A 13,777-nucleotide genomic window follows, 5' to 3' on the forward strand; every position below is an offset into this window, starting at 1 on the left:
GGCAGGGGAGGAGGAAGGGGTCTCATTTATAGGATGCGCGGCCTTCGCGAAATGACCGAGATGCCCACACATGGGTCGAGCAGCTTGAGATGTCGACACGAAGCTCAGTGGCAAGTGGCAACACGCGCAGTGCCCCCCTGGCTCCGTGCACCAGCGGCGGCTCCGATTGGCTTGGCTCACGGCTCGATCAGTGGGTCCTGTCTCCGATTGATGGTTTATCCATTCTATATTTCTATACTTGACTTCTCGTACGGCAATTTAAATAAAAAAATAGAAAACATATACTGCACAGAAAAAAGGAGATTTTTTAAAGAAATAGCAATAAATATATGATGAGAAAAAATCTATATTAGGAAATAGAAAATTATATCGAAAAGTGAGAATAACATATATGTTTTGATAAAATTCGAACATATAACTTGAACAATTTTAAGACAGGGGAGTTAACTAATTTTGGAACATAGGGAATATTTCGTCAGTCATAAAATAATTGCACGTCACGCTTTAAATTATTTTAATTTTAACTAAAAACATGTAAAATAATATTAATATTATAAAAGTATATTTTAGATTTAATCTGATGATATTTATTATATGTTATATATATTATATACATTGGATTAGATGTTAAAAAGATTGACTTCTTGTAAAATAAGATGTATATTTATTTTAGGACGGATGTAGATAATATATAGACATCGGCTTGTGTTGTGTCATTGTTCTCCGGGAGTTTTGGTGAAGCTAAACTACTACTACGATTAGTTTGCTCCGTTATTTCGTGGCAACCACATGACAAATAGACACGTTTTTTATCAGCAAATACACACGTTGATGCCACCATAGCAAGATCCAGGAGGAACCCCACTAGTCAGAATCAGTAGAGCACTTTAACCCACAAGGCCACAATGGTTGTAGCACGGTTACTACATTACCCGTACTTTATAACTTACCTTTACTGATATATATAACTCGCGGTAACGTTACGATTCATTAGAGGGGAAGGGTCGACGACAACGCGAGAGGAGATATTGACGACGTCTAAAAGTCGCATAGAGGGGGTTGGATAAACGGAAACTGAAATTTACAAACTTTAAGCACAACTACAAGACAGGGTTAGCGTTAGAAATAAAACCGAGTCCGAAAGAGAGGGCGAAAACAAATCAACCAAGAAAAAAAACGAGTGACACAGTGATTTGTTTTACCGAGGTTCGGTTGTTGCAAACTGAAAGGGAAATAGGGTTACACCTTTTCCTAAATAATTTTGGTGGTTGAATTGCCCAACACAAATAATTGGACTAACTAGTTTGCTCTAGATTATAAGTTCTACAGGTGCCAAAGGTTCAACACAAACCAATAAAAAGTCTAAGAAAGGGTTCAAATAAAAAGGAGCAAAACCAACCGAAGGCTGCCCTGGTCTGGCGCACCGGACTGTCCAGTGCACCACAGGACAGTGTCCGGTGCACCAGGGTGAATCAACTCCAACTGCTCAGCTTCGGGTTTCTAGAAATGCCACTCCGCTATAATTCACCGGACTGTCCGGTGTGGCACCGGACTGTCCGGTGTGCCATGTGGAGCAACGGCTAACAGCGCCAACGGTCGTCTGCAAAAGTGAATAGTGCATGAACAGTGCGCGGACAGCGCGCGCTGAGTCAGAGCAGGCGCAGAAGGCGCACCGGACAGTGAACAGGGACTGTCCGGTGCACCACCGGACTATCCGGTGGCCCCACATGTCAGAGCTCCAACGGTCGAACTCTAACGGTTGGGTGACGTGGCTGGCGCACCGGACAGTGTCCGGTGGCGCACCGGACTGTCCGGTGCGCCCGTCGACAGACAGCCTCCCCAACGGCCAGTTTGGTGGTTGGGGCTATAAATACCCCCCAACCACCACACTTCAAGGTATCCAAGTTTTTCAGCCAACACATTCAATACAAGAGCTAGTGCATTCAATACAAGACACAATTAGATTGAATCAAAGCCTCTCCAAGTCCCAATTCCACTCAAAGCAATTAGTGACTAGAAGAGAGAGTTTTGCCCGTGTTCTTTGGGCTCTTGCGCTTGGATCGCTTTTCTTCTTCCCCATTTCTTGTTCCCAAGACATTTGTAATCAAAGCAAGAGACACCAATTGTGTGGTGATCCTTGTGGGGACTAAGTGTCCTAATTGATTGAGGAGAAAAGCTCACTCAGTCTAAGTGACCGTTTGAGAGAGGGAAAGGGTTGAAAGAGACCCGGTCTTTGTGACCACCTCAACGGGGAGTAGGTTTGCAAGAACCGAACCTCGGTAAAACAAATCATCGTGTCACTCTTGCTATTTGCTTGTGATTTATTTTTCGCCCTCTCTTTCGAACTCGATTATATTTCTAACGCTAACCCCCGCTTGTAGTTGTGCTTAAACTTTATAAATTTCAGATTTGCCTATTCACCCCCCCTCTAGGCGACTTTCAATTGGTATCAGAACCCGGTACTTCATTAGAGCCTAACCACTCGAAGTGATGTCGGGAGATCACGCCAAGAAGGAGATGGTGACCGGCGAGAAGCCCACCACAAGCCACGGGAAGGCTCCATCGAGAGAATCTGACAACAAGGTGAAGGGATCCCCTTCACACAACAAGACGCATCGGAGCGGTGAGAAGAAAAAGAAGATGAAGAAAGTGGTCTACTACGAGACCGACTCTTCGTCGCCATCCACCTCTGGCTCCGACGCGCCATCCATCACTTCTAAGCGCCATGAGTGCAAGAAGTTTAGTAAGATCCCCCTACGCTACCCTCGCATTTCTAAGCACACTCCTTTACTTTCTGTTGCATTAGGCAAACCACCGGGTTTTTTATGGTGAAGATTATAGTAGGTGGAGTGATATGATGAAATATCACCTAACCTCACTCCACACAAGCATATGGGACGTTGTTGAATTTGGAGCACATGTACCATCCTTAGGGGATGAAGATTATGATGAGGACGAAGTCGCCCAAATCCGGCACTTCAATTCCCAAGCAACTACTATAATCCTCACATCTCTAAGTCGAGAGGAGTATAATAAGGTGCAAGGGTTGAAGAGTGCCAAAGAGATTTGGGACGTACGAAAGACCGCACACGAAGGAGACGAGGTGACCAAGATCACCAAGAGGGAAACGATCGAGGGAGAGCTCGGTCGATTCATGCTCAACCAAGGAGAGGAGTCACAAGCTATGTACAACCGGCTCAAGATCCTGGTCAACCAAGTGCGCAACCTCGGGGGCACAAAATGGGACGACCATGAAATGATCAAGGTTATTCTTAGATCAGTCGTTTTTCTTAATCCTACTCAAGTATAATTAATTCGTGGTGATCCTAGATATAAGCTAATGTCTCCCGAGGAAGTTATAGGAAAGTTTGTGAGCTTTGAGTTAATGATCAAAGGCTCCAAACAAATCATCGAGCGAGGCGCCACCTCCACACCTGAGGTGCAACCCGTCTCCTTCAAAGCGACGGAGGAGAAGAAAGAAGAGTCTACGTCAAGTAGGCTTCCCATCGACGCCTCCAAGCTCGATAACGAGGAGATGGCGCTCATCATCAAGAGCTTTCGCCAAATCCTCAAGCAAAGGAGGGGGAAAGATTACAAGCCCTGCTCCAAGAAAGTTTGCTACAAGTGTGGTAAGCCCGGTCATTTCATTGCTAAATGTCAATTATCAAGTGATAGTGACAGGGGCGATGACAAGAAGGGAAGAAGGAAGGAGAAGAAGAAGTATTACAAGAATAAGGGCGGCGATGCCCATGTATGCCGGGAGTGGGACTCCGATGGGAGCTCCACCGACTCCTCCTCCGACGAGGACGCCGCAAACATCGCCGTCAACAAGGGTCTCCTCTTTCCCAACATCGGCCACAAGTGCCTCATGGCAAAGGACGGCAAAAAGAAGGTAAAATCTAGAGCCTCCACTAAATATGCAACATCTAGTGATAAGGAGAACTCTAGTGATGATGAGGATAACTTGTTTGCCCTTTTTGCCAACCTAAACATGCAACAAAAGGAAAAAATGAATGAATTAATAGGTGCTATTCATGAGAAGGATGAACTCTTGGATAGCCAAGAGGACTTCCTTATTAAAGAAAACAAGAAGCATGTTAAGGTTAAAATGCTTATGCTCAGGAAGTAGAAAAATATGAAAATTTGACTAGTGAGCTAAGCACTTGCCATGATATTATCTCAAACCTTAGAAATGAAAATGCAAAATTAATTGCTAAGGTTGAGAAGTTAGATGTTTGTGATGATTCAATTGTTAGTCTTAGAAATGATAATGCTAGTTTGATTACTAAAATTGACAAGTTGAATGCATCACTCTCTAGCCTTAAAATTGAGAATGAAAAATTAATTGCTAAGGCTAAAGACTTAAATGTTTGCAATATTTCTATTTCCAATCTTAGAGATGAGAATGCTATTTTACATACTAAGATTGATGATTTAAATGCTTGCAAACCCTCTACATCTACTGTTAGTCATGTTTCTATTTGCACTAGATGTAGAGATGTTAATGTTGATGCTATCCATGATCACATTGCTATGATTAAACAACAAAATGATCATATAGCAAAATTAGATGCTAAAATTGCCGAGCATGAATTAGAGAATGAAAAATTTAAATTTGCTCGTAGTATGCTTTATAGTGGGAGACGCCCTGGCATTAAGGATGGCATTGGCTTCCAACAGGGAGGCAATGTCATGCTCAAGCCCCTAAAAGATTGTCTAATTTTGTTAAAGGCAAGGCTCCCATGCCTCAGGATAACGAGGGCTACATTTTATATCCTGCTGGTTATCCCGAGGATAAGATTAGGAGAATTCATGCTAAGAAGACTCATTCGGTTTCTCACCATGCTTTTATTTATAAGAATGAGGCTTCTAGCTCTAGGCGTTCTACACATGCTAAAATGCATAAAAAGAAATCTCCTATTGCATCAAATGATCATAACATTTCATTTAAGACTTTTGATGCTTCATATGTTTTAACTAACAAATCACGCAAACTAGTTGCTAAATATGTTGGGGCCAAACACAAGGGTTCAAAGACTTGTGTTTGGGTACCCAAGGTGTTTGTTTCTAATGTCAAAGGACCCAAGACCGTTTGGGTACCTAAGAACAAGGCCTAAACTTGTTTTGTAGGTTTATGCATCCGGGGGCTCAAGTTGGATCATTGATAGCGGGTGCACAAACCACATGACTGGGGAGAAAAGGATGTTCTCCTCCTATGAGAAAAACCACGATCCCCAAAGAGCTATCACATTCGGGGATGGAAATCAAGGTTTGGTCAAAGGACTTGGTAAAATTGCTATATCACCTGACCACTCTATTTCCTATGTTTTTCTTGTAGATTCTTTAGACTATAACTTGCTTTCAGTCTCTCAATTATGCAAAATGGGCTACAATTGTCTTTTTACGGATATAGGTGTTACTGTCTTTAGAAGAAGTGATGATTCAGTATCATTTAAGGGAGTGTTAGAGGGTCAGCTATACTTAGTTGATTTTAATAGAGTTGAACTCGACACTTGCTTAATTGCTAAGACTAACATGGGTTGGCTCTGGCATCGCCGACTAGCCCACGTTGGGATGAAGAATCTTCATAAGCTTCTAAAGAGACAGCACATTTTGGGACTAACCAATGTTCATTTTGAGAAAGACAGGGTTTGTAGCGCATGTCAAGCAGGGAAGCAAGTTGGTGTTCATCATCCACACAAGAACATCATGACGACCGACAGGCCACTTGAGCTACTCCACATGGATCTATTCGGCCCGATTGCTTACATAAGCATCGGCAGGAGTAAGTACTGTCTAGTTATTGTGGATGATTATTCTCGCTTCACTTGGGTGTTCTTTTTGCAGGAAAAATCACAAATCCAAGAGACCTTAAAGAGATTCTTGAGAAGGGCTCAAAATGAGTTCGGCTTAAGGATCAAAAAGATTAGAAGCGACAATGGGACGGAGTTCAAGAACTCAAAATAGAAGGCTTTCTTGAGGATGAGGGCATCAAGCTTGAGTTCTCTTCTCCCTACACGCCACAACAAAATGGTGTAGTGGAGAGGAAGAATAGAACTCTACTTGACATGGCGAGGACCATGCTTGATGAGTACAAGACTTCGGACCGATTTTGGGCGGAAGCAGTCAACACCGCTTGCTACGCCATCAACCGTCTCTACCTTCACAGAATCCTCAAGAAGACATCATATGAACTCCTAACCGGTAAAAAGCCCAATGTTTCATATTTTAGAGTCTTTGGTAGCAAATGCTTTATTCTTGTTAAAAGAGGTAGAAAATCCAAATTTGCTCCTAAGGCTGTAGAAGGCTTTTTACTAGGATATGATTCAAACACAAGGACATATAGAGTCTTTAACAAGTCCACTGGACTAGTTGAAGTTTCTTGTGACATTGTGTTTGATGAGACTAACGGCTCTCAAGTAGAGCAAGTTGATCTTGATGAGCTAGATGATGAAGAGGCTCCGTGCGTCGTGCTAAGGAACATGTCCATTGGGGATGTGTGCCCCAAGGAAACCGAGGAGCCTCCACATACACAAGATCAACCTTCATCTTCCATGCAAGCATCTCCACCAACCCAAGATGAGGATCAAGCTCAAAATGATGAAGATGAAGATCAAGAAGAGCCACCTCAAGAGGAGGACAATGATCAAGGGGGAGATGCCAATAATCAAGACAAGGAAGACGATGAGGATCCAAGACCACCACACCGAAGAGTCCACCAAGCGATACAACGAGATCACCCCGTGAACTCCATCCTCGGTGATATTCATAAGGGGGTAACCACTCGATCTCGTGTCGCTCATTTTTGTTAACATTACTCTTTTGTGTCTTCTATTGAGCCATACAGGGTGGAAGATGCATTAAGAGATTCGGATTGGGTGTTGGCGATGCAAGAGGAACTCAACAATTTCACGAGGCATGAGGTATGGCATATTGTTCCACGTCCTAATCAAAATGTTGTAGGAACCAAGTGGGTCTTCCGCGACAAGCAAGATCAGCATGGTGTGGTGACAAGGAACAAAGCCCGACTTGTGGCCAAGGGTTATTCACAAGTCGAAGGTTTGGATTTCGGTGAAACCTATGCACCCGTAGCTAGGCTTGAGTCAATTCGCATTTTACTTGCCTATGTTACTTACCATGGCTTTAAGCTCTATCAAATGGACGTGAAAAGTGCTTTCCTCAATGGACCAATCAAGGAGGAGGTCTATGTTGAGCAACCTCCCGGCTTTGAAGATGGTGAGTATCCTAACCATGTGTATAAACTCTCTAAGGCGCTTTATGGGCTCAAGCAAGCCCCAAGAGCATGGTATGAATGCCTAAGAGATTTTCTTATCGCTAATGGCTTCAAAGTCGGCAAAGTCAATCCTACTCTCTTTACTAAAACTATTGCAAATGATTTATTTGTATGCCAAATTTATGTTGATGATATCATATTTGGGTCTACTAACAAATCTACTTGTGAAGAGTTTAGTAGGATCATGATTCAAAAATTCGAGATGTCTATGATGGGGGAGTTGAAGTATTTCTTAGGATTTCAAGTCAAGCAACTCCAAGAGGGCACCTTCATCAGCCAAATGAAGTACATTCAATACATACTCACCAAGTTTGGGATGAAGGATGCCAAGCCCATCAAGACACCCATGGGAACTAATGGGCATCTCTACCTCGACACGAGAGGTAAATCCGTAGATCAAAAGGTATACCGGTCGATGATAGGATCTTTACTATATTTATGTGCATCTCGACCGGATATTATGCTTTCTGTATGCATGTGTGCAAGATTCCAAGCCGATCCTAAGGAAGTTCACCTTAGGGCCGTAAAACGAATCTTGAGATATTTAGTTCATACTCCTAAGTTTGGCATTTGGTACCCCAAGAGATCCACTTTTGACTTAATAGGATATTAAGATGCTAATTGGGCAGGGTGTAAAATTGATAGAAAGAGCACATCAGGGACTTGTCAGTTCTTGGGAAGATCCCTGGTGTCTTGGGCTTCAAAGAAACAAAATTCAGTAGCTCTTTCTACCGCTGAAGCTGAGTACATTGCTGCAGGCCATTGTTGCGCGCAATTGCTTTGGATGAGGCAAACCATTAGGGACTATGGTTACAAATTAACCAAAGTTCCTCTCCTATGTGATAATGAAAGTGCAATCCGCATGGCGGATAATCCCATTGAGCACAGCCGCACTAAACATATAGCCATTCGGTATCACTTTTTGAGGGATCACCAACAAAGGAGGGATATCGAGATTGCTTATGTTAGCACAAAAGAACAATTAGCCGATATCTTTACCAAACCATTAGATGAGAAAACCTTTACCAAACTTAGGCATGAGCTAAACATTCTTGATTCTAGGAATTTCGATTGATACCTTGCACACATAGCTCATTTATATACCTTTGATCATATCTCTTTCATGTGCTATGACTAATGTGTTTTCAAGTGTATTCTTATGCTAAGTCATAGATTGAAAGGAAAATGGAGTCTTTGGCGAAGACAAGGCTTCCACTCCACTCCATCGTATTATTTTTCCTTCGCCGTCACTCCGCATCGCTCTCCACTTTGGTATAATCCTTCACTCGTATATTATTTGCCAAAGGGGGAGAGAGTTTGAAAAAAGGGGCTCATATTTCACTCATAAGTATCCGTTTTTGGCGATTCATGCCAAAGGGGAGAAAGTATTAGCCCAAAGCAAAAGGACCGCACCACACCACCAATTTCAAAAATGTTCAATTTGTATTTAAGAAGTTTTTCAAATTGGTATCTTATTTTTGATAAAATTTCAAATTGGTATGACCTCTTTCAAAATTAATATCTAAAACCCTCTTGAACACTAAGAGGAGAATTTCATTAAGGGGGAGTTTTGTTTAGTCAAAGGAAAAGCATTTGAAACAGGGGGAGAAAATTTCAAGTCTTGAAAATGCTTCTCAAAATCATATTCATATACCTTTGACTATTTGTAAAAAGACTTTGAAAAGAATTTCCAAAAATATTTGCAAAAACAAAACAAGTGGTGCAAGCGTGGTCCAAAATGTTAAAGAAAGCATCCATGCATATCTTATAAAATGTAAATTGGTTTAATTCCAAGCAACCTTTGCACTTACCTTATGCAAACTAGTTCAATTATGCACTTATGTATTTGCTTTGGTTTGTGTTGGCATCATTCACCAAAAAGGGGGAGATTGAAAGGGAAATAGGGCTACACCTTTTCCTAAATAATTTTGGTGGTTGAATTGCCCAACACAAATAATTGGACTAACTAGTTTGCTCTAGATTATAAGTTCTACAGGTGCCAAAGGTTCAACACAAACCAATAAAAAGTCCAAGAAAGGGTTCAAATAAAAAGGAGAAAAACCAACCGAAGGCTGTCCTGGTCTGGCGCACCGGACTGTCCGGTGTGCCACCGGACAGTGTCCGGTGCACCAGGGTGAATCAACTCCAACTGCTCAGCTTCGGGTTTCTAGAAATGCCACTCCGCTATAATTCACCAGACTGTCTGGTGTGGCACCGGACTGTCCGGTGTGCCATGCGGAGCAACGGCTAACAACGCCAACGGTCGTCTGCAAAAGTGAACAGTGCGTGAACAGTGCACGGACATCGCGCGCAGAGTCAGAGCAGGCGCAGAAGGCCACTACACGACGGTTCACTTACAGCGACCTACGGTTGGTTGCTAAAACGGCCTTCAGCGACCTAAGGTTGGTCACTAAAAACTTTTAGCGACCCATAAGGATGGTCGCTGTAAGTGCCGTCGCTAAAGGCTTTAGCGACCGACATCTTTTTAGGGACCGACCGTCTGTTGCTAATATTGTACATTTAGCGACCAACCGTGGGTTGCTGTACTATAGATTTAGCAACCAATCGTAAGTCGTCATACTATACATTTAGCAACCAACAGAAAGTTGCCCCTAATTATAGTCGTTAATAATGATAATATACCATTAATTAGCATTCAACAACTGTTATATATACAAAAGCATCACAAATCACCAATTTTTATACACATAATCACATAGATATACAAATTTAATTAGTATTGCACAATGATAGATTCACATCACATAAACCATCAACAAGCACCACAACAAAATCATTCACAAAACCTACACATGTTATTATGTTTTGCACATATTTGCAAACACTTTACAAAATCATTCACAAAAGTACTAACGCTTCAAGTGATTCGCAAAAGCCTTCACAAAAGCACTCCAACTTCTTGTATCCTCTTGTTTTAAGGCACAAGCTTGTAGGGGTTGTGATGTCGCCACTTACTTGATGCTAACAAGTAACAAGACATTTCCTTCACCAAAGCCATCTTCAACACTTCGCCCATAAAAAAGATCAATTCTCATTTTCAATTGCCTGTCTGCAAGACAAGTGATAATTACAATAAGTAAATTATAATCTACATCTATATAATCTAGACTACCAAACAGCTACATATAGTAGATTATAATTTGGATTATATAATTTAGATTATAATCTAGATTATATAATCTATAAGCTGAAACAAATGGGTCCTAAGGCAATGCAGGCACGATAAATTCAACATAACATAAAGGCAGTTTTTCAACCATCAGAGAGCACAATATTCTCAGTCAGCTCCCTTTAACACAACAAAATCTTAAACAAGAGCTTCCTGGCTTTTGCAGATCTCTATCCTCCACAAGCCGGTCATGATACAACATTACACACTTAGGTAAATTTACAGAAGCTATTATAGAGTACTGAGTACTTACCTTATATTCATCAATTGCATCTTGAGCAAAATCGATATCTGTATCTTTTTCCCTGAAACAACGCACCAACATCAAGGTCAGTCAGACTAATGCATACTAATTAAACAGTAAAGGCGTATTCCTATTTCCTACAATAAAAAATTAACATCCACTAGATAGAATATAAAATGTAAGAAAGATCATCACATATAATCATACTCTGAATCAACAGAGGTAGAGATATTGTGTATATGATCAAAGCTCATCCATGTGCAAAACAATAATCATAACCATAAAACTGGATACCATGCCATGAAAATTACCAGGTAGTTGTCCTCCACGCCGCCAACTGCACCACCGAGCAACCCAGCAGGTGGTTCTTGCACCCGGACTTGGAAGGTATATATGAGGCTTCCCTACATATATTTATCATCTGCATCATTCATATCTGGAAGGTATTTAGCACTTAATTAATCAACGAACGTACACGAAGTATAGAGACGAAGACTTTCAAAAAAAAGTATAGAGACGATGGATATATTGGTATACTGATGATGATAAATAAGTACAGTAAGCAAAAGTGAAAGGTATAAGTACACTACTTTGAAGGCTACTGCACTATACATGCATTTAGACAATAATGCTTGTAAGATGTGGAATACTAAAAGTTGGTCAGCCAAGACCACGAAAAAGCGTCGTAGAAGCCTTTGCAGTTGCACATTTTGATGGGAACATGGTTAAATCGCAAATTTTCCGATCATGCGCGCACGATAGCATTGTGCAGCGATTAAAATAAAGTTGTAACTCAAATTTAATCGTGATGTAATTAGGCAAAGGGGTTTTAGCATAAAATATTCGTAGACGCATGCTTGACCAGTTCAAATGCCAAGAGGAAATAGCATAAAAAATGGGTTTACTAGCTGGAACTGGCATGCCACGTTAAGAACTTCATCAGAAACTGGAGTAAGATCACGGACAGTACGTGAGGCACACACCAGTTGAAAGGACTTCCTTATTACCAGGTAGATTTAATGTCAGAAGATATGCAAAGCGACAATGAACAATGTAGATCAACCTGAAGATTTTGAAGTTTTCGGCACGGGAGGCGATGGCGGCGTTCTTGGCGCGGGCTGGCGTCGGCTCGTAGGGGCAGACGTGGGTGGCCGGGGTCGCCTAGCGGCGTCGGGTCTTCCTGGGCGTAGGCAGGTCGAGGCAGTCGGGGTGTCGGGCGTCGCGTGCGCTTGATCCTTCGCGCGGTCGTGGTAGAGAGGAGAGGGAAGAGAAGGGAGGATTGAGAGAGAGGACGGGTGGGAGAAGCTCAGAAGCAGGTGGCGGCGGCTAGAGGAAGGAGGCGCGCGCGGCTAGGTTAGGGTCGTTAGGCGGCGACTGCTTGTTGGGCCTTGGGCCGTTAGTTAGGTTAGGTTTTAGTTTTTTTTCCTTTTTCTTTTTTTCTATTTCCTTTTTCTAAATTCGGAATCTATTTTTAAATAACCCTAAAATTCATAATGATGAAATCAAAATTATTTATAAATAAAATAGTTATTTTTGGACTAGTACTTATTATATTATTTATTTGGGTTTTTACTTAACAAGAAATGCTATTTGATATCCAAAATCAATTAAGAGAAATCAAAAATCATTGAGTAGTTAAAACAGTCACATGTCAATCAATAGCGACCAACCGTCGGATGTCCACCTGTCTCTATAGCGACCAACCTTGAGTAGTTAAATTTCTAGACTTTTAGCGACCGGTGGCCCGTCGCTACAAATGCATTTAGCGACCAACTGTCGGTACATAACTTTTAGCGACCAACCATCTGTCCCTAATAAGGGTCGCTAAAGATCAACCGTCGTATAGTGGGCGCACCGGACAGTGAACAGGGACTGTCCGGTGCACCACCGGACTGTCCGGTGGCCCCACATGTCAGAGCTCCAACGGTCGGACCCTAACGGTTGGGTGACGTGGTTGGCGCACCAGACAGTGTCCGGTGGCGCACCGGACTGTCCGGTGCGCCCGTCGACAGACAGCCTCCCCAACGGCCACTTTGGTGGTTGGGGCTATAAATACCCCCCAACCACCACACTTCAAGGTATCCAAGTTTTTCAGCCAACACATTCAATACAAGAGCTAGTGCATTCAATACAAGACACAATTAGATTGAATCAAAGCCTCTCCAAGTCCTAATTCCACTCAAAGCAATTAGTGACTAGAAGAGAGAGTTTTGCCTGTGTTCTTTGAGCTCTTGCGCTTGGATCGCTTTTCTTCTTCCCCATTTCTTATTTCCAAGACATTTGTAATCAAAGCAAGAGACACCAATTATGTGGTGATCCTTGTGGGGACTAAGTGTCCCAATTGATTAAGGAGAAAAGCTCACTCGGTCTAAGTGACCGTTTGAGAGAGGGAAAGGGTTGAAAGAGACCCGGTCTTTGTGACCACCTCAACGGGGAGTAGGTTTGCAAGAACCGAACCTCGGTAAAACAAATCATCGTGTCACTCTCGTTGTTTGCTTGTGATTTGTTTTTCGCCCTCTCTTTCGAACTCGATTATATTTCTAACGCTAACCCCCGCTTGTAGTTGTGCTTAAACTTTATAAATTTCAGATTTGCCTATTCACCCCCCTCTAGGCGACTTTCACAAACCTACTCCCCGTTGAGGTGGTCACAAAGACCGGGTCTCTTTCAACCCTTTCCCTCTCTCAACTGTCACTTAGACCGAGTGAGATTTCTCCTTAATCAAATGGGTCACTTAGACCCCTCACAAGGACCACCACAACTTGGTGTCTCTTGCTTTGATTACAAGTTCTTGAGAACAAGAATGGGGAAGAAGAAAGCGATCCAAGCGACAAGAACTTCAAATGAACACGAAAATCTCTCTCTCACAAGTCACTAGGTGTTTGGAGTGGTTTTGGACTTTGGAGAGGATTTGATCTCTTGTTTGTGTCTTGGAGTAAAGTCTAGAGCTCTTGTATTGAATGCAATATGCTGGATACTTGGATGCCTTGAATAGTGGTGGTTGGGGTTATTTATAGCCCCAACCACCAAAACAGCCGTTGGGGAGGGC

The 13,777-nt window shown here is 42.3% G+C and overlaps 1 long non-coding RNA gene across 1 annotated transcript; it reads right to left on the reverse strand.

Moving 5' to 3' along the window:
* Positions 1–10,088: 10,088 nt before the first annotated feature.
* Positions 10,089–10,799, reverse strand: LOC118476128 (uncharacterized). Its single transcript, XR_004855481.1, has 2 exons — positions 10,738–10,799; positions 10,089–10,364 (listed from the first exon to the last, which is right to left on the reverse strand). It is a non-coding gene; the product is annotated as an uncharacterized lncRNA (long non-coding RNA).
* Positions 10,800–13,777: the final 2,978 nt, after the last annotated feature.

This window comes from Zea mays, chromosome 1 (assembly GCF_902167145.1).
Source record: "Zea mays cultivar B73 chromosome 1, Zm-B73-REFERENCE-NAM-5.0, whole genome shotgun sequence".
NCBI lineage: Eukaryota > Viridiplantae > Streptophyta > Magnoliopsida > Poales > Poaceae > Zea > Zea mays.